We start from the raw sequence: 22,781 nt of genomic DNA on the forward strand, positions 1-22,781 counted from the left end.
ATGCATACCCGGACCACCAACACATACTGACACTTTAACAAATGAAAAACGCGTAATTTTAGAGTTAATAAAACACCATGGTTATTCCTGCTATCTCGGGGCAGCCATTTTGTTTCGTTTTTGTGGCGTACGGTGCTATAGCTTAGGGCGAAGTGACGTCAGCTCCGACCAATTCCTATATGCACAGTGTAAACAAACACTCTAATTCACGACAAGGCGCTTCGCTTTCATCAACCTGACTTGTAAAACAACATAAATGACTTGATAGTATAATAAACTATTTAACTAAATATATTTCAATTTGCATCAGTAGAACGAAATGGAGAAAACTGCATATTATTAGGCTTATTGGTAGAGTACGTTGGAGTAAAAACGACCACTCACGATACCATATAGGGACTCGCAGACTGGCGTTTCTGAAACAACTACAGCATAGGACACTGATGGTGGACATGTGATTCGTGTTAGTGATAATACATGTAGTAAAAATGTGAGTAATGTTAGCTTTTATAATTCACAAAGTAAAGATCATACAGTATCTGAGTCATGAACAAACTATTATTAAGAACTTTAACTCTGTAAAAGATTTGATAATACCGTCTATTAATGTGTGTGGATTGAGAAACAAACTTCAGTATCCAGATTTCATTAAATTTGTAAATTCTACTGATGTTATTGGATTTCAAGAGACTAAAACTGATGAGTATGATGAATTAATCATCGATGGTTATAAAGTGTTTTTTAGAAAATAGAAAAAGCTCTAGAAGGAAATCGGGTGGATTAGGTAGAGCAGTAAAGAATTGCTTAGTTAAACACTGTGAGATGGTTTGTAACGACTCTTATATTGTTATGTGGGTTAAAATAGAAAAACAAACTGTGTTTAAAATTGACAGTGATGTTTATATAGGTGTAGTTTACATTCCACTCAAAAATTCGAGGTATTCTAGTTCAGATTTGTTTCATCAGTTGATGAATATATATTCTTATAGTAATATGGTGTTATTGTTGGGTGATTTTAATGCCAGAACAAAAGATGTCGATGATATTTGTGAAATTAATAATAATGTAGCCCAGTTTATTGGATTGCAAAATGAAGATCTAAAAGAAATGAATAATTTAGAGATGTTTGAAATGTATAATATTCTTAGGAAAAGATTTTCTTAAGATATGTGTAACCCAAATAAATATGGAAATTTATTATTAGATGTGTATAGAGCAACATCAAAGTTTATATTAAATGGAAGGTTTGAGAACGATAAATATATTGGGGCATTCACTTGTAAAGATTGTAGTGTGGTAGATTATTGTATTTCATCTTTTGAGTTAGGCAGGTTGATTACAAATTTTTAAAGTATTGGAATTTTCTTATTTTTATAATGATGTACATAAAGCTTTAGCAATACATTTGTCAAGCTTTGGCGATAGTATTGATAGTAGATCATGTCAGTCATTTATTGGTAATAAATACTACAACTGCGATGAAAGAACTAACTGTACGATTACAAATAATTCATTGATGAAGTAGCTGAAAAGTTTGTTTACTTTAATATGACCTTCACCTTATAGTTGTATTCTTACTCCACTTGTATAACTGTTGTAAATGGACATCATTTACTGATTAATTCCAATAACCCAATTAAGTGCGCTAATAAAAATATAAATATGTACTTACAAATTACTAAACACACACACAGTGACCATATGGATGAATAGATTTACAAAGAAGTATATGTTTGCACTACAACTTCCGGTTCCGGTGTTCCTTGGCTGTTTTGGTTAACTATTCATAGAGGGTTTCTTGTAAGTATCAATTAATGTAGTAAACTACATTAAAAATAAAAATTCTATTAATATGTATTCTAACAAGTGTGCCAAAGATGATGTCCCATTTTGGCGTGCGATCGATAGGCCGATTGTTCTTAATAGTATGTCCAAATAACGATTTGACATATGATTTTTAGATGAGGTTTATAAAGTTAATAACAATTGTTATTTTAATACAATAGTTAAACTATGTATTATGGTTTTTTAAACACGTTTTACTAATACCTGTTGTAAAAAAGTATGTTTTTTAATTTGTTACACCATGGTGAAAGTAGTCCCTTAAATAAAATGGCTGCTTTTTAAAAAAGGGTACCATGTTTTAAATTGGAATTACTAATTTATGGATGGTATTTTAAAGATTTCATTGCTCAGCTGTTGTTGTTGGATCAACAGAGGACTCTTGGATCACACCCAATCTTGTGTTTATTGTTCATGGTTATTGCTATCTTGACACCCCCATACTTTACATTTGCTGGTAATGTTTGTCAATTTAATTCATTTTAATGCATGTTGTTTTTGTTATCACATTTATTTCACCCTTTTGTATCTGTGGGATACTTGTGAATACACAATCAGTTCATATATGGTTACATTTACAACATTTGGGATATACCCCATTATACCCTTGGGTGTCATGGTGGATCACTTTACAATGACCTTAACACTGCTCAGAAAGTATTTGCTGCTTTTAAAATCAACCTGCGTAGTAACAAGCAAAAACATGTTTGATATGAAAAAGAATGCAAAGAACTGAAAAAGAAGTTCAAAAAGGCAAAACGAAAATATAAAGTAACAAAATTAGAAAGAGATAAAAGAACAAGTTACACTTGTTAATAGGCAGTATAAATGTGTTGTTAATAAACATGTGAAGAATTATAAACAGAGAGTACAAAGGAAATTTTCGTGTATGTCAAAAGAAGATCCTTCGCAGTTTTGGAGGTTTTTAAAAACTAAAATGAAAGGTAATGAGAATAAGATTAGTATAGATAGTTTGTATGAGATTTTTTTTTAGGAGTTTGAATAGTAATACAGACGATAAAGAGATTGATTTTGAAATCCCCGAGAATTTGGATGCAAAAGAACTCGATAAAATTATAACTAAATATTAAATATACTATTAACAATTTAAAACGTAAAAAAGCTACAGGAGTAGATAAAATAGATAGAGGATATTTCATGGGTTTTTTGTCAAATACAAGCGCAACTCGTGAGATATGATTGCAAACTTCACGAGATGAGATATAAATCATATTTGACAAAAACCATGAACTTTTCTATTTATTATATAACTTGGCAATTTACCTTTATTTTTAAAATGCCAGAAGCAAAATAGTTCCGGCTTTCTTACAGTGAAGATAACACTTTTTCTACAGTGACGATAACATATTGTAGTGTTAAATAGTGATATGTTCACTCTAAAATGTGTTATTGTCACTGAGTGACTGATAACACTTTTATTTCACTGATATTTTAAGATATTTCACTAAATGTTATATGATTAAAAAAAAGAGTATTTAATGAAAACATGCGATTTGTTGCTTAATTTTCATTATGAATTGTTTAATTTAATTTTAGAACTAGGTATTTTACCGGAAAAATTGTTAATTGGCATTATAAAACCGATATTAAAAAATCTAGGAAATGACACTAAACCAGAAAATTATCGACCCATAACTTTATTAAGTTGTTTTGGTAAATTATTTGCTTCAGTTATAAAGTTTTAGGCTTACAAAGTATGTTGAAGATAATAATATTCTTAATAAAGTTCAGCTAGGATTTCGAAAAGTATTCGACAGTAGATAACATGTTTGTGTTACACAGCATAATTGATCTTTTAAAGTCGTCAATGAAAAAACTATTTTGTTGTTTCATTGATTTCAAGAAAGCATTTGATAATGTTTGGCGAATTGGATTATGGCAAAAATTAATTTCTTGTGGAATAAATGGTAAATAATGATATTAATAAAAAATATGTATAATAATATTAAATCATGTATTATTCATAATAACAAGATGTCAAAATTTGTCACCGTTACTATTTTCATTGTTTTTGAATGATTTAGAAACATGGTTACACATGGAATTGCAGTAGCAAATATTCAATCTGATATAATGATTCACAATAGTCTAAAGTTAATGTTATTACTGTATGCAGTTGATACAGTTCTTTTTTCTGATAATGCTACTGACTTACAGTATATATTGAATTGTTTTCAAAAATATTGTGAAGATTGGAAATTAAAAATTAATTATAAGAAAACAAAAATAGTATTATTTGGATCTGGATATACAAAACAAAATAAATTTAAATTTGTTATCAACAGTGATATTATTGATATAGTTGATAGTTATACACATCTCGGAATTAAATTTAATAAAAATGGAAAGTATACCCAAACCATAAAATATTTAAGTAAACAGGCTTCAAAAGCAACTTTTTCGTTATTAAGAAAATCAAGAAATATTAATTTACCACGAGACTGTCTTTTTAAGGCATATGATCATATGATTATACCAATTATACCAACATATGGTTCTGAAATTTGGGGATACTGTAATATTGATATATTAGAGCGTCTGCAAAGTAATTTCATTAAAATTTGTTTACACTTTAAGAAAAGTACTCCTAATTATATGCTTTATGGAGAAACTGGTCAAATGCCCATACGTTTACAAATTAACAAAAGGATAATATCATTAACAAAAGGATAATATCATACTGGTTTAAAATTATTGTGGACAAGGACAATAAATTAATATCTGTATTATGTAATAATTTGTTGTATAAATATTATAATGGCACATATAAATTTTTATAGTTCGATAATGTTTAGAGTATTTTAGATAACTGTGGGTTAAGTTTTGTATGGCAACAAGAGTGTTTTTCAAGTAAGGGATGGTTGGTATCCACAAGAAGCAAGACTTAAAATCAGTTTCCGCAACAATGGAATAGTAATAAGTTGAATACTTCAAAGGGTAAAATGTATGACTGTATTAAACCAGAATTTAGTCAAGAAAGTTATATATATATATATATTGCCAAACAATTTGTCACTTCCATTACTTAAATTTCGTACTGCTAATCATTCATTATGAGTAGACCAAGGATGATGGAGTAACATCCCTTACTATGAGAGATAATGTACACTATGCCACAATCAGTGTGTAGGAGATGAATACCATACCCTGTTTGAATGCCCTGCATTTTTGATAGAAAGACAATTATATCTTTAAAAAGAATGTATTACGAGACCAAATTTGTATATGTTTACTTTATTTAAACAGAAAAACCTGTCAAAATTGTGGAAACTTAGCACATTTGTAAGTATTGTAATGACAAAATATAGAGACAAATAGTAATATATTTGTACGGATGTAAGCTTATGTATACTGCTTGTCAACATTCACTGACACACATGTGCCACCGGTGGTGGTCTTTATGTGAATAAAGTTGCTCTTGTTGTTATCCAAGTGATAATTTTCTTTTCTTTGAGACTACATAATTGGTCAGTTTTGTGATTTTAGATGGGAAAGTCTATTAATCAAGGATTTTACAGAATTATTTACAGTAATAAAGCAGGACGGCTGATAATGTCCATAACGATTTTAGGGGTGTCCGCGCGGTTATCACACAATACCCTGTGATCTTAAGAAAAGAGGCACGTATTTTTAGTGTATCAAGACACATTGACTGGGGACCGTCTAAATATACACCTGTCAATCAGGAAACACAGGTACAGACCACGGAAAGAAAAGACCAATTAACTTAAAAAACACTCCGATTATTATTTCAGTACGTGGGTTAATTTATGGACAAAACATAATACAGTTCTTTCGACACTTTGACAATGATGGTTTATTTTGTATTGAAAAATAATATATACTTGTTGCTGGCTTACTGGGATGGATATTATTACAAAACATTGCGATGAATCCGCAAAAATCAGGTACGTTTTGTTTCTTCAGTTCTAAGACTAATTCCTGACGTGACAGAGGGCGTATTCGTTGGGATTGTACAAAATGGCTACGCCCGTTATATATAATAGCCGTCACATTTAACCGTTTTATTAATTAACTATATGATTATACTTGTTGATATTAAGCAATAATGTGCATTATGTATCGTTGAATATGCATACCAGTCCAAAAGCCTTGCGAGAGAATCCCTTTAATTAGGCACCTGGGTTTGTTTGTGTAATGCTAGTGTCAGACTACCAACTGCCAACTTTCTGCTTTCACGACTTTACGACTTTTCAGTTACTATTCTGAGCGCTCTTACAACTCCATTCTCATCGTATAACCCGTTAGTTGTTAATCTGAGTTAATGGTTAGTAAAGAAAAAGTCAGTGTAGTGATCTTACACTTCCCCATTAAACAGTGCACTTACAGTCTGAACTGATGCCGGTAATCGGCCACGAACTCGCCACCAACGATCCTTTAAGCCGTATAGCTTATCCAATACGCCATCAAACATTGTCTTTTAGCGTTTTCTTTTCTGTCGTTTTTTGTAAAAATCAGAATAAATAACAGCTTTTTTAACGCTTACAGTAACAATCGCGATCACTCACTCACTCACTCACTCTCACTCTCTCTCTCTCTCTCTCTCTCTCTCTCTCTCTCTCTCTCTCTCTCTCTCTCTCTCTCTCTCTCTCTCTCTCTCTCTCTCTCTCTCTCTCTCTCTCTCTCTCTCTCTCATATCTCGTTTTTGAGAGGATGAAAACTAAATTGTTCGCTTGCGCTTGCGCCTGAACACGCCTAAATGTGTTACTCACCATCTTAACACAATGCGAATCTGAAAATCCATCTTTGGAAAGCACGCTGGAGCCCTACCATTCGGCAGGCGTTAAGTGTGAAATTGCTTTCGACATTGACTGCCAGACAAATGGAGCAACTTGACCATGGTTCATTTGCTGAATACTAAACAATTGAAACATTAGACATAGTTAAGGCAGTGCGCGGCTTTGCATTGTGTTTTACAGTTTTCAATGCCTGTTAAAGCTACAATCTCAAGTGTATTTTCAATTCATTGTTTCAGCATTTAGAATAATCAAGATTACGTTTCTCAATGTGCAGAGCCATTATTCGATTATTCCATTCTGTGTCACATATTTTATTTAATTTTTACTTATTTTTATGTTTATATCCTATCAAGCCCTGCAACTGCAATCAACCTCTTCGGCATTGCCGATTGCCATAGATATCGCCGTGGAGTTTTTCATTATCTATGGCATGTTTTTTGGCCGTTGGCATTTTGTTAATTGCAGGGGTTGCCAAGTTAGGTTCATGCACATTGTTCTGGGCACCCACTTCAGCTATCCGGACTGTTTGTCCAGGACAGTGGACTAGTGGTTAGTTGTTAATGGTTAGCGAGAGAGCTGGTGCAGTGGTCTTACACCTACCTTTTGAATTCGATGGCTTCACGACTACACCTCTCAGGTAGGTTGTCACATAAAAATACAGTTAGCTAAATTGAGGCAACCAGACTGGGCCGCTTCCGAACTGTTTAGGTTTGTGTCCGCCTGTCTGCTCCCTCCCACACTCTCTTACTCTCTCTCTCTCTCTCTCTCTCTCTCTCTCTCTCTCTCTCTCTCTCTCTCTCTCTCTCTCTCTCTCTCTCTCTCTCTCTCTCTCAAGAGGGGGCGGGATGTAGTCTGACGCGTGGTCGGTTTAGGATCGATCCCCGTCGATGGGCTCGTTTGGGCTATATCTCGTTCCAGCCAATGCACCACGACTGGTATATCAAAGGCCGTGGTATGTGCTGTCTGTGGGATGGTGCATATAGAAGATCCCTTGCTACAAATGAAAAAATGTAGCTGGTTTCCGCTCTGAGACTATATTCGAATTAACAAATGTTTGACATCTAATAGCCGATGATTAATAAATCAATGTGCTCTAGTGGTGCCGTTAAACAAATCAAACTTTAACTCTCAAGAGAGCCGTACTTAGTCTAAAATAAATGAGAGGAGGGCAATAAAAAAGAATCAAGCCATGTAATATGGAGTATCTTGCAGGCAGACAAAAAGGCAAACTATTTCTAAACACAGAGGATATATTATTTATTTGTCGGACGTTTTTCCAGGGGAAGGAGTGGGGACTACTGCCCGAAGTTACTTAACGGCCCTGCTTACTGCCAACCAATGTCTCTTATATCTCTGTCTGTCTCTCTTTGTATGCGGATTTAACTGTTGACAAGGGAATGCAGTACAGACATTACAAACACGCCGCATTTAGCACGATTCAGGAAACCATGCTAGAAATATTGAAATATTAATAGCATGCTTTTCCCAAGCGTATAAATGATTGACAGGAACGTCACATATTCCATGTTCAGCAGCAGTTTCGTCTTTATATCGGTAATTAGTTACAGCTTAATTCAATAATAAAGTACACCTTTCACGTTTGTTTTGTATTTGACGTTGTCGCGTCTTACAGTGTATGCCCTTTGTATTTGACGTTGTCGCGTCTTACAGTGTATGCCCTTTGTATCTGACGTTGTCGCGTCTTACAGTGTATGCCCTTTGTATCTGACGTTGTCGCGTCTTACAGTGTATGCCCTTTGTATGTGACGTTGTCGTGTCTTACAGTGCATTCCCTTTGTGTTTGACGTTGTCGTGTCTTACAGTGCATTCCCTTTGTGTTCGACGTTGTCGCGTCTTACAGTGCATTCCCTTTGTGTTCGACGTTGTCGCGTCTTACAGTGCATTCCCTTTGTGTTCGACGTTGTCGCGTCTTACAATGCATTCCCTTTGTATTCGACGTTGTCACGTCTTACAGTGCATTCCCTTTGTATTTGACGTTGTCGTGTCTTATAGTGCATCCCCTTTGTATTTGACGTTGTCACGTCTTACAGTGAAATTCCCTTTGTATTTGACGTTGTCGCGTCTTACAGTGCATTCCCTTTGTATTTGACGTTGTCGCGTCTTATAGTGCATCCCCTTTGTATTTGACGTTGTCGTGCCTTACAGTGTATGCCCTTTGTATTTGACGTTGTCGTGCCTTACAGTGCATTCGCTTTGTATTTGACATTGTCGCGTCTTGCACCGCATTCCCTTTGTCTTATGTGTTTTGTATTTGACATTATTAGATGACATTATTGTCTTGCAGTCTATGTGTTTTTTATTTGTTACAGTTAAATCTTGTAGTCTATGTGTTTTGTATTTGACATTATTTTGTCTAGCAGTCCAAGTGATTTCTTGTGTCTTGCAGTCTGCGTTTTGTACTTGGCATCGTTACGGATTGCATTTCACGTTTATTTTGCATTTGACATTGTTACGTCCTGCAGTCTATGTGTCAATTTCTTACTGTTAAATTTTGCAGTCTATACATTTTGTATTTGATGTTTTTTATTGGCAGTTTATGTGTTTTGTATTTGATACTGTTAAATCTTGCAGTCTATGTATTTTGTATTCGACATTGTTGCATTACAGTTTATGTGTTTTATACTTGACACTGTTTTGTATCGCTGTCCAAGTGTTGTTTTTTACGTCTTCCAATGTGTGTTTTGTACTTGACATTGTTATGTCTTGTAATCTGTGAGTTTTGTATTTAATACTGTTAATTCTTGTAGTATATGCGTTTTGTATTTGATATTGTTAATTCTTGTAGTATATATGTTTTGTGTTTGATACTGTTAAGTCCTTTAGTCTATGTGTTTTGCATTTCTTATTGATAAATCTTGTATTCTGTGTTCTGTATTTGACATTGTTATGTCGTGTAGTCTATGTGTTTAGCATTTCTTATTGATAATCTTGTATTCTGTGTTCTGTATTTGACACTGTTATGTCGTGTAGTCTATGTGTTTTGTATTTAACATTGTTAGTGTGTTAGTGTCTTGTACTCGTTGTGTTTTGTATTTGACATTGTTTTCTCTTGCAGCCTATGTCTTTTGTATTTGACATTGTTATATATAACAGTCTATGTTATTTGTATTTGATATTGCTGAACCTTGTAGTCTATGTATGTTGTATTTGACATTGTTATGTCTGGCAGTCTATGTGTTTTATATTTGACATTTTATTATTTTCGGTCTGTGTTTTGTATTTGATACTTTCAATTCTTGTAGTATATGTGTTTTGTATTTAACACAGTTTAATAGTATAGTCTATGTGCTTTGTATTTGACATTGTTATATGTGCTTTGTAGTTCATACTGTTAAATATTGCGGTCTATGTGTTTTGTATTTGATATTTTTTATGTCTTGTAGGCTACGTCTTTTGTATGGAATCTTGCTAAATATTGTATTCTATGTATTTTGTATTTGACATTGATACGTCTTGTAGACTATGTATTTTGTATTTGACATTTTATTATTTTTGGTCTATGTTTTGTATTTAATAGCCTACTGTTAAATAGTGTAGTCTATGCGCTTTGTATTTGATACTGTGTCTGTTGTGTTGCATACTGTTAAATCTTGTAGTCTGTATGTTCTGTATTTGATACTGTGTCTGTTGTGTTGCATACTGTTAAATCTTGTAGTCTATATCTTCTGTATTTGATACTGTGTCTGTTGTGTTGCATACTGTTAAATCTTGTAGTCTGTATGTTCTGTATTTGATACTGTGTCTGTTGTGTTGCATACTGTTAAATCTTGTAGTCTGTATGTTCTGTATTTGATACTGTGTCTGTTGTGTTGCATACTGTTAAATCTTGTAGTCTATATGTTCTGTATTTGATACTGTGTCTGTTGTGTTGCATACTGTTAAATCTTGTAGTCTATAAGTTTTGTATTTGATACTGTTCGATCTTGTAGTTTGTGCGTTTTACATTTGATATTGATAAATCTTGTAGCGCGAAGAGGGAACACTATTAACGTGCGCATATCCAAAAGGGTCTGGGCTCTGACATCGCCAGTGGACAGTCCTGGGACAGGACGGCAACTCTTGTAGTATATGTGCTTTGTGTTTGGCCTTGTTATGTCGTGTAATCTTATGTGTTTTGAATTTGATACTTTTAATTCTTGTAGACTATGTTGTATTACTTACAATTAAATCTTGTGGCTAGTATGCGTTCTGTATTTAATACTGGTAAATCTTGTAGTCTGTATGTTTTGTATTTGATATTGATAAATCTTGTTTTGTCTTTGATATTGTTATGTCGTGTATGCTATGTATTTTGCATTTGACACTGTTAAATCATGTATTCTATGTGTCTTGTAATCGACATAGTTATGTCGTGTAGTCTATATGTTTTGTATTTGATACTGTTAAATAGTGTATGAGCTTTGTATTTGATACTGTTAAATAGTGTATGAGCTTTGTATTTGATACTATTATGTCCTTTAGACTATGTATGTTGTATTGTATACTGTTAAATCCTATAGTCTATGTGTTCTGTATTTGAGATTGTTATGTCGTGTAGTCTATGTGTTTTGCGTTTCCTATTGAAAAATTTTGTATTCTGTGTTCTGTAGTTGAGATTGTTATGTCGTGTAGTCTATATGTTTAGCATGTCTTATTGATAAATCTTGTATTCTTTGTTGTGTATTTGACATTGTTATGTCGTGTAGTCTATGTGTTTAGCATTTCTTATTGATAAATCTTGTATTCTGTGTTCTGTATTTGAAATTGTTATGTCGTGTAGTCTATGTGTTTAGCATTTCTTATGAATAAATCTTGTATTCTGTGTTGTGTATTTGACATTGTTATGTCGTGTAGTCTATGTGTTTTGTCTTTAACATTGTTAGTGTTATGTCTTGTACTCGTGTTTTGCATTTGAAATTATTTTCTCATGTAGTCTATGTATTTTGTATTTCATAGTGTTGTAGCTAGCAGTCTATGTCTTTTGTATTTGACATTGTTACGTCTTGTAGTCTATGTGTTTTGTATTTAACATTTTATTATTTTCGGTCTGTGTTTTGTATTTGTTACTATTAATTCTTGTAGTATGTGTTTTGTATTTGATACAGTTAAATAGTATAGTCTATGTTCTTTGTATTTGAAATTGTTATCTGTGCTTTGTATTTCATACTGTTAAATATTGCGGGCTATGTGTTTTGTATTTGATATTTTTATGTTTTGTAGTCTACGTCTTTTGTATTGGATATTGCTAAATCTTGTAGTCTATGTATTTTGTGTTTGTATTTCACATCGTTATGTCTTGTAGTCTATTTGTTTTATATTTGTCATTGTTACGTTTTGAAGACTAGGTATTTTGTATTTGGAATTTTATGATTTTTGGTCTATATATTTTGTATTTGATACTGTTAAATAGTGTAGACTATGTGCTTTGTATTTGATACTATTAAATCATTTAGACTATGTATGTTATGTCGTGTAGTCTGTGCTTTGTATTTGATACTGTTAATTCCTTTACACCATGTCTGTTGTATTGCATACGTTAAATATTATAGTATATATGTTGTACATGTGATACTGTTAAATCTTGTATTATATGTCTTATGTATCTGACATTGTTATGTCGTGTAGTCTATGTGTTTTGTATTTCATATTGATAAATCTTGTATTCTATGTCTTTTGCATTTGATAATGTTAAATCATGTATTCTATGAATTTTATATTTGATACTGTTATGTCATGTATTTTATGTGTTTTGCATTTGATACTGTTAAATGATGTTTTCTATTTGATACTGTTCAATCCTTTACACTATGTATGTGCTATTGCATACTGTTACATCTTTTAGTTTATGTTCTGTATTTGATATTTTTTAAAAGTGTAGTCTATGTGATTTCTATTTGATACTGTTCAATCCTTTACACTTTGTCTGTTTTATTGCATACTGTTAAATCTTGTAGTCTATGTGTTGTACATTTGATACTGTTAAATCTTGTATTCTGTTTTCTGTATTTGACATTGTTATGTCGTGTAATCTATGTTTTAAATTTGATACTGTTAGATCTTGTATTCTATGTGTGATGTATTTGATACTGTTAATTCTTGTAGACTATGATGTATTGTATACTGTTAAATCTTGAAGTATATGAGTTCTGTATTTGATACCGATAAATCTTTTAGTCTGTGATTTGTATTTGACATTGTTATGTTTTGCTATCTACGTGTTCGACTCCCAGCTGATTTCGCGATGCGACTAGACGTGTCTACCTGCGCTCTCCAGTTGCCCCCCTCCCCACCTGGGGGGATTGATAGCCAGCTTTGGGGCTCTATTGGAGTTCCGGGTTACTAATACCGGGGCACGGGCGACAGTGTCTTTGGTATATGGTGACCCGCCCCCACCGACTTCTTCGAAGAGGACACGACAGCCGTTGGCGCCCGAGTCCCCGGATGATAACTATTCGCAGCCAGACATCGCGATGTGTCAAGCTCCGCGGGCGGCTCCACCGACCTCCACTCCAAGGGTGGCGACTCCGGTGAAGCGGTCAACTATACCGACCGCTCCCGTTGAGTCGGCGCCAGGACCTGTTGCTGTTGCCGCTGCGGTGTAGAGGAAGGCCACATCCCCGACCACCCAGCCAGCCAAGACCAAGCCGCCGCAGCCGACGATCACCCCCCCCCCCCTCCCGAGGAGGACGACTGCCTCTTAGCCGTCAGCGGGTTACGAAAACAGCTTCACCCGTATATGCAGGGGGACACAGCAGATCCGATGACGTTGAAGGGAGGACATATCAACGCCGACTGGAGACCACTGGGGGACGGCAGCCAGTTCGAACTGCACAACAAGGTGTTCAGCGGAATACACGGAGTAGTTGTGACGCACAAGAGGGACCAGACCTACTGACAAGCCATCCTGTTCCCGAAGATTGACAACAGATCTCTTCACAGGATGAGCAGAGCAGTCTGCGGCCCCGACTACTCCACTGTAGTTCGAACTCTGCAGCAGCGCCAACATCTGCAACCGACCCTCAGGGACTCTAACAACGTCACCGACGAAGTAGCCAACCTCTCCTAGGACAGGTAACCTTTTTGGGGCGTAGGTGGTTCAAAATTCTTATGTTTATTTTTTGGTAAAGAGTCCAACGCACTTTACTTTGGCGCCCGTTATTTTGCTCAAATCATCTTAAAACGTTTTAGGCCGAGCATTCAAAAATACTTTTGGATTTAATTTCTCAGTCTAGACATGTGTAGGATACAGCAGGTTATTCTCTTTAGGACTTAGGTCTTTGACCGACCACTAAATTTTTTATTCCAAATTCTGCCCACCTCAAACTTTTTTTATACATTGTTATGTCGTGTAGTTCATATGTTTTGTATCTGACATTGTTATGTCTTGCAGTCTATATGTTTTGTATCTGACATTGTTATGTCTACCCGTCTATATGTTTGTATCTGACACTGTTATGTCTTGCTATCTATATGTTTTGTATCTGACACTTTTATGTCTTGCAGTCTATATGTTTTGTATCTGACACTGTTATGTCTTGCAGTCTATATGTTTTGTATCTGACATTGTTATGTCATGCCGTCTTTGCGTTTTGTATTTGGGGAATCTGTTGTCACTCACACAAAAAACACCGCAAAAGACTCATTTTAAACCTGGTTTCCAAAGAATCGTTAAGAGATGAAGACCGACACAAATTAACGTAGACACTCATGTTTTTTCTTTCTTTTTTTTGAACTATAGCATATTGAGCTTTTGGTTACGTGATTTTTCGCATTTCTAACATCAAGTAAATTATTAAAGGTGATATTTGAAACACAGCATCCTGCTTTTATCACAGACCTTCTCATTACCCATGTATAATGGGAACCGTGACAGCACTGCCCCACAATCATATGGAGTAATTGGTTATCTTCTGGAGCTGAACCCAGGTGAGAGTTAATAATTAGGCTGCGAGGACAGGTGAGAACATGATGACACTAGGTTTGTCTTATTAGCTTAGCAAGCGCGGAACTGTAAAGAGATGCACTGCCGCATGTGTGTGGTCTTTCATAGGCTCTGAATTTCACTTTGGATATTCGTTCGCTATGCTTCACTGTTAAGAAAACGTTTGATCACACACTCTGGATCACGTGGGTAAGGCCGCCATATTGAATTCAAGTTGGTGGCCATTTTTACCGAAAATACAGACGCAATGCATATAATGGATTAGATAAGAACCACTTAGCTTGTTATATGTCATAATTCTTCGTGTTACCTCCCAATATAAATGTGAAAAATGGTTAAAGGTATGAAAATGTCATATTAATCGGTTATATTTCAACGAAGTTCGGCTAAAATTGAAACATATTAAGGGGCGGCATAGTGTAAAAAAATAGTGGTACGGCTCGAGGTTGCCAGATTCTCCTTTCAAATTCACATGTGAAGGACATCTTCACAGGTACAACAAATATAACCTACCAAAAAAACAAAAAAAAGTGGTCTGCGCCGCCTCTGATATTTCACAGTATTTATTAAATGCTTGTGGATGTTTTGTGTTTGTGTTGCTTTTGTTCTATTTTGTTTGTTTGTTCTTGTAAGTTTTTATTCATTTTAATTTTTATATAATAAGCCTTTAACTGCACAACCAATGTTTTTGTATTAAAACGACTCACTATGACGACTAGTATTTAGTAACCTATTTGATGTACACGCGGTAAATGTTTGTTGTTGGAAAAGTTACGTACGCTCCTTGAGTGTGAGCTGTGCAGCGTTAATTTAATGTACGTAAGGCAGCGCTCGCTACACTGGTTTTGGCGCTTAATATTAAATATTTGTGGCAAAGCAGGATCAAGCCGGTGCTCGCAAAAAAAACCCCAAATCTCAGTACTAAATAGAAACCAATTTAGGGGTTGCCATGCCACCAACACAAGTGTTCTCGTTCACTCACTATCTCACTCACTCACTCTAAACCTGTCCGCCCGTCTGACTCTCTCTAGTGTTATCTTTATGTCTGTCATCTATCTCTGTCCGTCCGTCTGTCTCTGTATGTCTGTCTCGCTTTCTCTCAATGTTTGTTATCTTGTCCGTCTCTCTGTCTGTCCATCTGTCGTTCTTTCTCGCTTGCCTTCTCTCTATGTCTGTCTATCTCCCTTGCTTTCTCTGGCATGTGTCTGTCTGTCTCTCTTGCTTTCTCTCTGTGTCTGTCTGTCTCTCTTGCTTTCTCTCTATATATGTCATGTGTCTCTCTCTTGCTTTCTCTCTATGTCTGCCATGTGTCTGTCTGTAGAATAGAATAGAATAGAACAGAACAGAACAGAACAGAACAGAAGAGAACAGAATAGAATAGAATAGAATGTTTAACGACACCCCAGCACGAAAAATACATCGGCTATTGGGTGTCTGTCTATCTCTTTTGCCTTCTCTCTATGTCTGTCGTGTCTCTGTCTGTCGCTCTTGCTTTTTTCTATGTCTGTTATATGTCTATCTGTCTCTCTTGCTTTCTGTCATGTGTCTGTCTGTCTTTAGAATAGAATATATGTTTAACGACATCCCAGCACGAAAATACATCGACTTTTGGATATCTGTCTGTCTCTTTTCCTTTCTCTCGTGTGTCTATCTCTCTTGCTTTCTCTCTATGTCTGTAGAATAGACTAGAATAGAATAGATGTTTAACGACACCCAACACGAAAAATACATCGCCTATTGTGTGTCTATCTGTCTCTTTTGCTTTCTCTCTATGTATTTTCATGTATCTATCTCTCTTGCTTTCTCTCTATGTCTGTCATGCCTGTGTCTGTCGCTCTTGCTTTTTTCTATGTCTGCCATGTGTCTGTCTGTCTCTTGTTTTTTTCTCTTTGTCTGTCATATGTCTGTCTCTCTCTCTCCATTCGTATGTCTGTTGCTCTTGCTTTCTCTCTGTCTGTTCTATGTCTGTCTCTCTTGCTTTCTCTCTACGTATGTCATGTGTATGTGTGTGTGTGTGTGTGTGTGTCCATCCGTATGTCTGTCTCTCTTGCCTTCTCTCTATTTATGTCTGTTTCTGTCTGTCTGTCTCTCTCAGATACACATATGTGTGTAAAAACAAATACACCCAACCCCCCAATAAAACCCCTATAAATGCATAGCTATGAACGCGTGACAGCTAAGGTTAACGACCCAAACAGGTGTAATCATATTTACATGCTTACATGTATGATCTTAACTCTAGAAACATGAAGCAGTTTAATCATCTTGTTTACTATTTTCTATACAACGAACAAAAGGCGCTATTTTGGTTGTTTTTTTTCATCATAGTTTACAATTATGCAAAATGTCAGCCATTGCAATGATCGTTCTAGTCCATTATCGTTTTGTATAAATGTCGTTATCGTCAATTATATAAAATGCCAGCTGTTATAATAATATCATGCTGACAAGCTTTAATCTGAACCCATAAAGTGACAAATAATTCTGTCGTATACGTGTAAGTACTTATTACAAGATAGTCCAGTCGGTCTACGATCAATACCCGTCGGTGGTCTCGTTGGGCTATTTCTCGTTTTAGCCATGACTGGTATATCAAAGGCCGTGGCATGTGCTATCCTGTTTTTGGGATGGTGCATATAAAAACTCCCTTGCTACTAAAGGAAAAATGTAGTGTGTTTTCTAACACTGTGTCAACCTTACCAAACGTTTGACATCCTATAGTTTAATAAATCAATGTGCTTTAGTGGTGTTGTTAAACCAAGCAAACTCTACTTTAACACTGGACATACCAACACTGTTGTGAGGTTAGTAAGAGACAAGTAATCTCATGTTGCTCATTAAAAGATACACCCCATAAGAAGGCCCAAAATAACTCGTCCATTCATTTCAACTTAGTTTTTTTGCTTATATCCAATTAAGGTTCAAGCACGCCATCCTGTGTAGACACATCAACTATCTCGGCTGTCTCTCCACAATGGGTTAATGGTTAGTTGTTATTGCCATAGCTGTAGCTGGTAGAATAACGATTATTAGCAGACCATTTAAAGATATATATTTTGATGCAATATTCTGAAAAGCCATTTTACGTGGAATCGGTTCCACTAATGTTAATTTCAGTGAACGGTTTTCACTGTGGATCATCACAATGGCTATCATATGCCTTTAAACGGTCTCCAACTAAGAAAACTTGAAATTTTAATGCAGATTGAGAAATCTTGTATGAAGTAGCTTGGCCATTCGATTACCACCTTTTCGATGCGTGCGTATCTTCCATGTTGATACTTTCACTTTCGATTTGCAACAGTTTCACTCATACAACTGTAGAGGACATCCACCTTTCAAGCCAACGCTGGCTGCACTAGGTGCAACATGTGTTAGTAGTTTAGGTTATATCGGTTGTTAGCACATTTTGGATGCGTGCGCATCTTCAATGCTGATACTGTTACTTTTGATTTGCACTGGTTTCACTTTCGTATTGAAGAGGACATCAACCGTTCACGCCAACGCTGTCTGCACAACAAGGAAACCATGTTGGCAGTTTACAGGTCACATCGGTTGTTAGCACCTTTTGGATGCGTGCGCATCTTCCATGCTGATACTTTCACTTTCGATTTGCATCCACTTCACTTTCGTATATATATAGAGGATTACCCCACCGCTGAAACGAACGCTGGCTGCGCAACGAAGAAAACTTGTTGCCAGTTTACAAGTCACATCACTCGTCAAGAAAAACTTGTTCGCGTAGGACATGCCTTAAGAGTAACCGCTGGTGACAGGGGCTAATCAAAACGATATCAAGCGGAACGTGTCGAGGAATGGAAGACCAACAGATGCACTTTATCGGCCTGACAACAGCAGAGAGTGGGCTCGACCAATCGATAAAGGAAGACGATGTAAGGACACCCCATATAACACTGAGGGCTAATCGGCAGCTGCTGTGAACGGAAGGGATTGACAGTTTAACAACACGCCACGGCATTTTGTTTAATCAGTGGCTGCTAAGTGCAAGCGCGTGATAACTGTGACACATACATGTATGCATGTATGTATGCTGAAATGGCAATTTTGAGCTTAAAGACTGGAATGGGAGTCCACATATATATATATATATATATATATATATTAGAAGATTTTTTTTAATGCATGATAATAACTAAATTTACAATTAGGATTTTAAAAATAATTAAAAATTCTTTTTCTTCTAATTCAAATTGTAAATTCCATAGCCTTATTACCCCCACCATCCCCCCTGTCTTGGACACACCCACCGGGGAATCTCGGAGAATGTGCCCAAGACAGTCGTGCTTGAACCTTCAGTAAATGTATGCACGAGTCAAATGGTTGATTGACTATCACATTCAGGACAGCGTGCGTTCAGTTTGACTGGTACCATATCACATTCAGTTTATGATTGAACGTTAGATGAATAACCAGTGTAGTGAGCGACCGTCACCATGTACGCTCGCCCTCCACAACACCAAGAATAAATAGATTTGAAAAGGCATTTCACTATATTATATTATATTTTTTTAAATTGGACTACATTAAGCCAAGACACTAAATAACGACATGGTGTGGTGCCTTAGGTGATCATGAAAACATATGGTAACTGTGACATGTATGTTGTACAGACTGCGAGAGAAGAAAATCGCGACCAGCACTATTTTTAAAAATATTTATTTATTTATTTATTTATTACGAGTGATATAAACACACTTCCCCAAAAACAAGTGGTATAACTATACATCTCAAGACGAGTGGTATAACCACGCATGCCCAGACGTGTGGTATAACCACCAATCCTCAGACGAGTAGTATCACCACGCATGTCCAGACGAGTGGTATAGCCACGAATTCCCTGACGAGTGGTATAGCCACGAATCCGCTGACGAGTGGTATAACCACGAATCCCCTGATGAGTGGTATAACCACGAATCCCCTGACGAGTGGTATAACCACAAATCCCCTGACGAGTGGTATAACCACCAATCCTCAGACGAGTGGTATAACCACGAATCCCCTGACGAGTGGTATAACCACCAATCTCCTGACGAGTGGTATAACCACCAATCCTCAGACGAGTAGTATAACCACGCATGTCCAGACGAGTGGTATAACTACGAATCCGCTGACGAGTGGTATAACCACGAATCCCCAGACGAGTGGTATAACCACGAATCCCATGACGAGTGGTATAACCACAAATCCCCTGACGAGTGGTATAACCACGAATCTCCTGACTAGTGGTATAACCACCAATCTCCTGACGAGTGGTATAACCACCAATCCCCTGACGAGTGGTATAAACGCGAATCCCCTGACGGGTGGTATAAACACACATCCCCAGACGAGTGGTATAACCACACATCATCAGACGAGTGGTATAACCACCAATCCCCAGACGAGTGGTATAACCACCAATCCCCTGACGAGTGGTATAACCACCAATCCCCAGACGAGTGGTATAGCCACATATCCTTAGACGAGTGGTATAACCACCAATCCACAGACGAGTGGTATAACCACCAATCCACAGACGAGTTGTATAACCACCAATCCACAGACGAGTGGTATAACCACCAATCCACAGACGAGTTGTATAACCACCAATCTACAGACGAGTGGTATAACCACCAATCCACAGACGAGTGGTATAACCACCAATCCCTTGACGAGTGGTATAACCACCAATCCCCTGACGAGTGGCATAACCACCAATCCCCTGACGAGTGGTATAACCACCAATCCCCTGACGAGTGGTATAACCACGAATCCCCTGACGAGTGGTATAACCACGAATTCCCAGACGAGTGGTATAACCACACACCTCCAGATGAGTGGTATAACCACACATCTCCAGACGAGTGGTATAACCACATATACTCAGACGAGTGATATAACCACCAATCCCCTGACGAGTTGTATAACCACACATCTCCAGACGAGTGGTATAACCACACATCTCCAGACGAGTGGTATAACCACACATCTCCAGACGAGTGGTATAACCACATATACTCAGACGAGTGATATAACCACCAATCCCCTGACGAGTGGTATAACCACCAATCCCCTTACGAGTGGTATAACCACGAATCCCCTGACGAGTGGTATAACCACTAATCCTCTGACGAGTGGTATAACCACGAATCCCCTGACGAGTGGTATAACCATCAATCCCCAGACGAGTGGTATAACCACACATCTCCAGACGAGTCGTATAACCACACATCTCCAGACGAGTGGTATAACCACATATACTCAGACGAGTGGTATAACCACCAATCCCCTGACGAGTGGTATAACCACCAATCCCCTGACGAGTGGTATAACCACCAATCCCCAAACGAGTGGTATAACCACCAATCCTCAGGCGAGTGGTATAACCACGAATCCCCAGACGAGTGGTATAACAACCAATTCCCACACTGGTGGAATGCGATGTGTAATACTATTATTGGCGCTCTCGGCTTGTGGCATATCTGCAGTTTCAAATAGTGAACCGTTCTGCCCAAGGACAGGAAGATGTCTCATGACATTTAAAGACAGGCTTCCAGTGTTGCTTCAATTAAGACTTGTCATTAGGGAGCTGGAAGAGCTGCCAAGTGCTCTCCAGGCTTGGATGAAGAAAGACTGTCCATGTACTAGTATCCACACGCATTATCTTAACAAATGTCACGAGTTGGTCCATGATGCAATGCAGTGTTTAAAAATACCCGGCCCTCTAACATCATGAGGTGGGTCTAGTTGTCAAAGCTCTTTGATGGATCTACTCTCCTACTGTTTGTTTTTCTCGTCTCAGCCAGTGCTCCACAACTGGTATTTCAAAGGCCGAGGTATGTGCAGCACAAAAATACACATCGGCTATTGAGTGTCAGAATTATTTAAGGAATTCATCTAACAAAATAAAGAAAATGCATAAAGATTAAAATTAAAGTTGAACTCCCTTGCTGCTTTCTTTGGTATCCCGCCCATCTCTCCCTCCCCCTCTCCCACGAAGTTAAAATGTGCTAAGGTGTTATTTTGCTTTTCATAACCTTTCTTTCAGAAGAAACCGTTTTGATTTTCATTAGAGAGGGTCAGCTATAGTGCTTCCCATAGCATGCGTGTCTACCCTTTCGTTTCGGTTTGACTTATAGTCAGTTGGGAACATCAACAGAGAAGATCAACCACCAGGCTTTGCCTCTGTTAATCACATGTCTATACGCCTGGGACACATGGCGCAGAAATGCTTTTCATGCCAAAAACGGCGGAAATAATTGAACTCACTTAACTTCATTGTATTTGCAATGCGGTCAACAGTAATTCACATTTCAGAAAGCGTCGTACATTCAACATTTTCATAATCTAATGCTGTTTTAGGGTGTCCCGATGTTGGTTCATCTTTAATTATTAATAAACGTCCAACACACTTCTCTTTTTTTGTTTTCAATCATAGCATACGAAAGTCCTTCACTCTTTTAGTGAATTGGTCATGGATTTGCTTCGGTGTCTAATTTACAGATGACGGTAACACCGCTCTCAACTTAATGTGAAAATGTAATGTAAAAATGTGCTAGGCTGCGTTCATAACATGTAAGTGTGATCTTGGCATTAAATAAACATATCAAATAGATCACAAGTAAAGTCTAATACTTTTAAAAACATGTTTAATGCGAAACATTGTTAATTGGGCTGTGTGCGTTTTACATGACCCTCGTAAGTTAAAACTATTGAAGTTACACGTGAAAAGGTACGGCCAGAATTGGGCTGTGTGCGTTTTACATGACCCTCGTAAGTTAAAACTATTGAAGTTACACGTGAAAAGGTACGGCCAGAATTGGGCTGTGGGCGTTTTACATGACCCTCGTAAGTTAAAACTATTGAAGTCACACGTGAAAAGGTACGGCCAGAATTGGGCTGTGTGCGTTTTACATGACCCTCGTAAGTTAAAACTATTGAAGTTACACGTGAAAAGGTACGGCCAGAATTGGGCTGTGTGCGTTTTATATGACCCTCGTAAGTTAAAACTATTGAAGTTACACGTGAAAAGGTACGGCCAGAATTGGGCTGTGTGCGTTTTATATGACCCTCGTAAGTTAAAACTATTGAAGTTACACGTGAAAAGGTACGGCCAGAATTGGGCTGTGTGCGTTTTATATGACCCTCGTAAGTTAAAACTATTGAAGTTACACGTGAAAAGGTACGGCCAGAATTGGGCTGTGTGCGTTTTACAT

At 36.9% G+C, this 22,781-nt stretch overlaps 1 protein-coding gene across 7 annotated transcripts in view; it reads right to left on the reverse strand.

Moving 5' to 3' along the window:
* The window catches only part of LOC121382770 (ras-specific guanine nucleotide-releasing factor 2-like), a 321,414-nt gene that overhangs the window by 186,180 nt on the left and 112,453 nt on the right, over positions 1-22,781 (reverse strand). The gene's annotated exons all lie outside the window — the stretch shown is intronic.

Source organism: Gigantopelta aegis, chromosome 2, assembly GCF_016097555.1.
Source record: "Gigantopelta aegis isolate Gae_Host chromosome 2, Gae_host_genome, whole genome shotgun sequence".
Taxonomy (NCBI): Eukaryota; Metazoa; Mollusca; class Gastropoda; order Neomphalida; family Peltospiridae; genus Gigantopelta; species Gigantopelta aegis.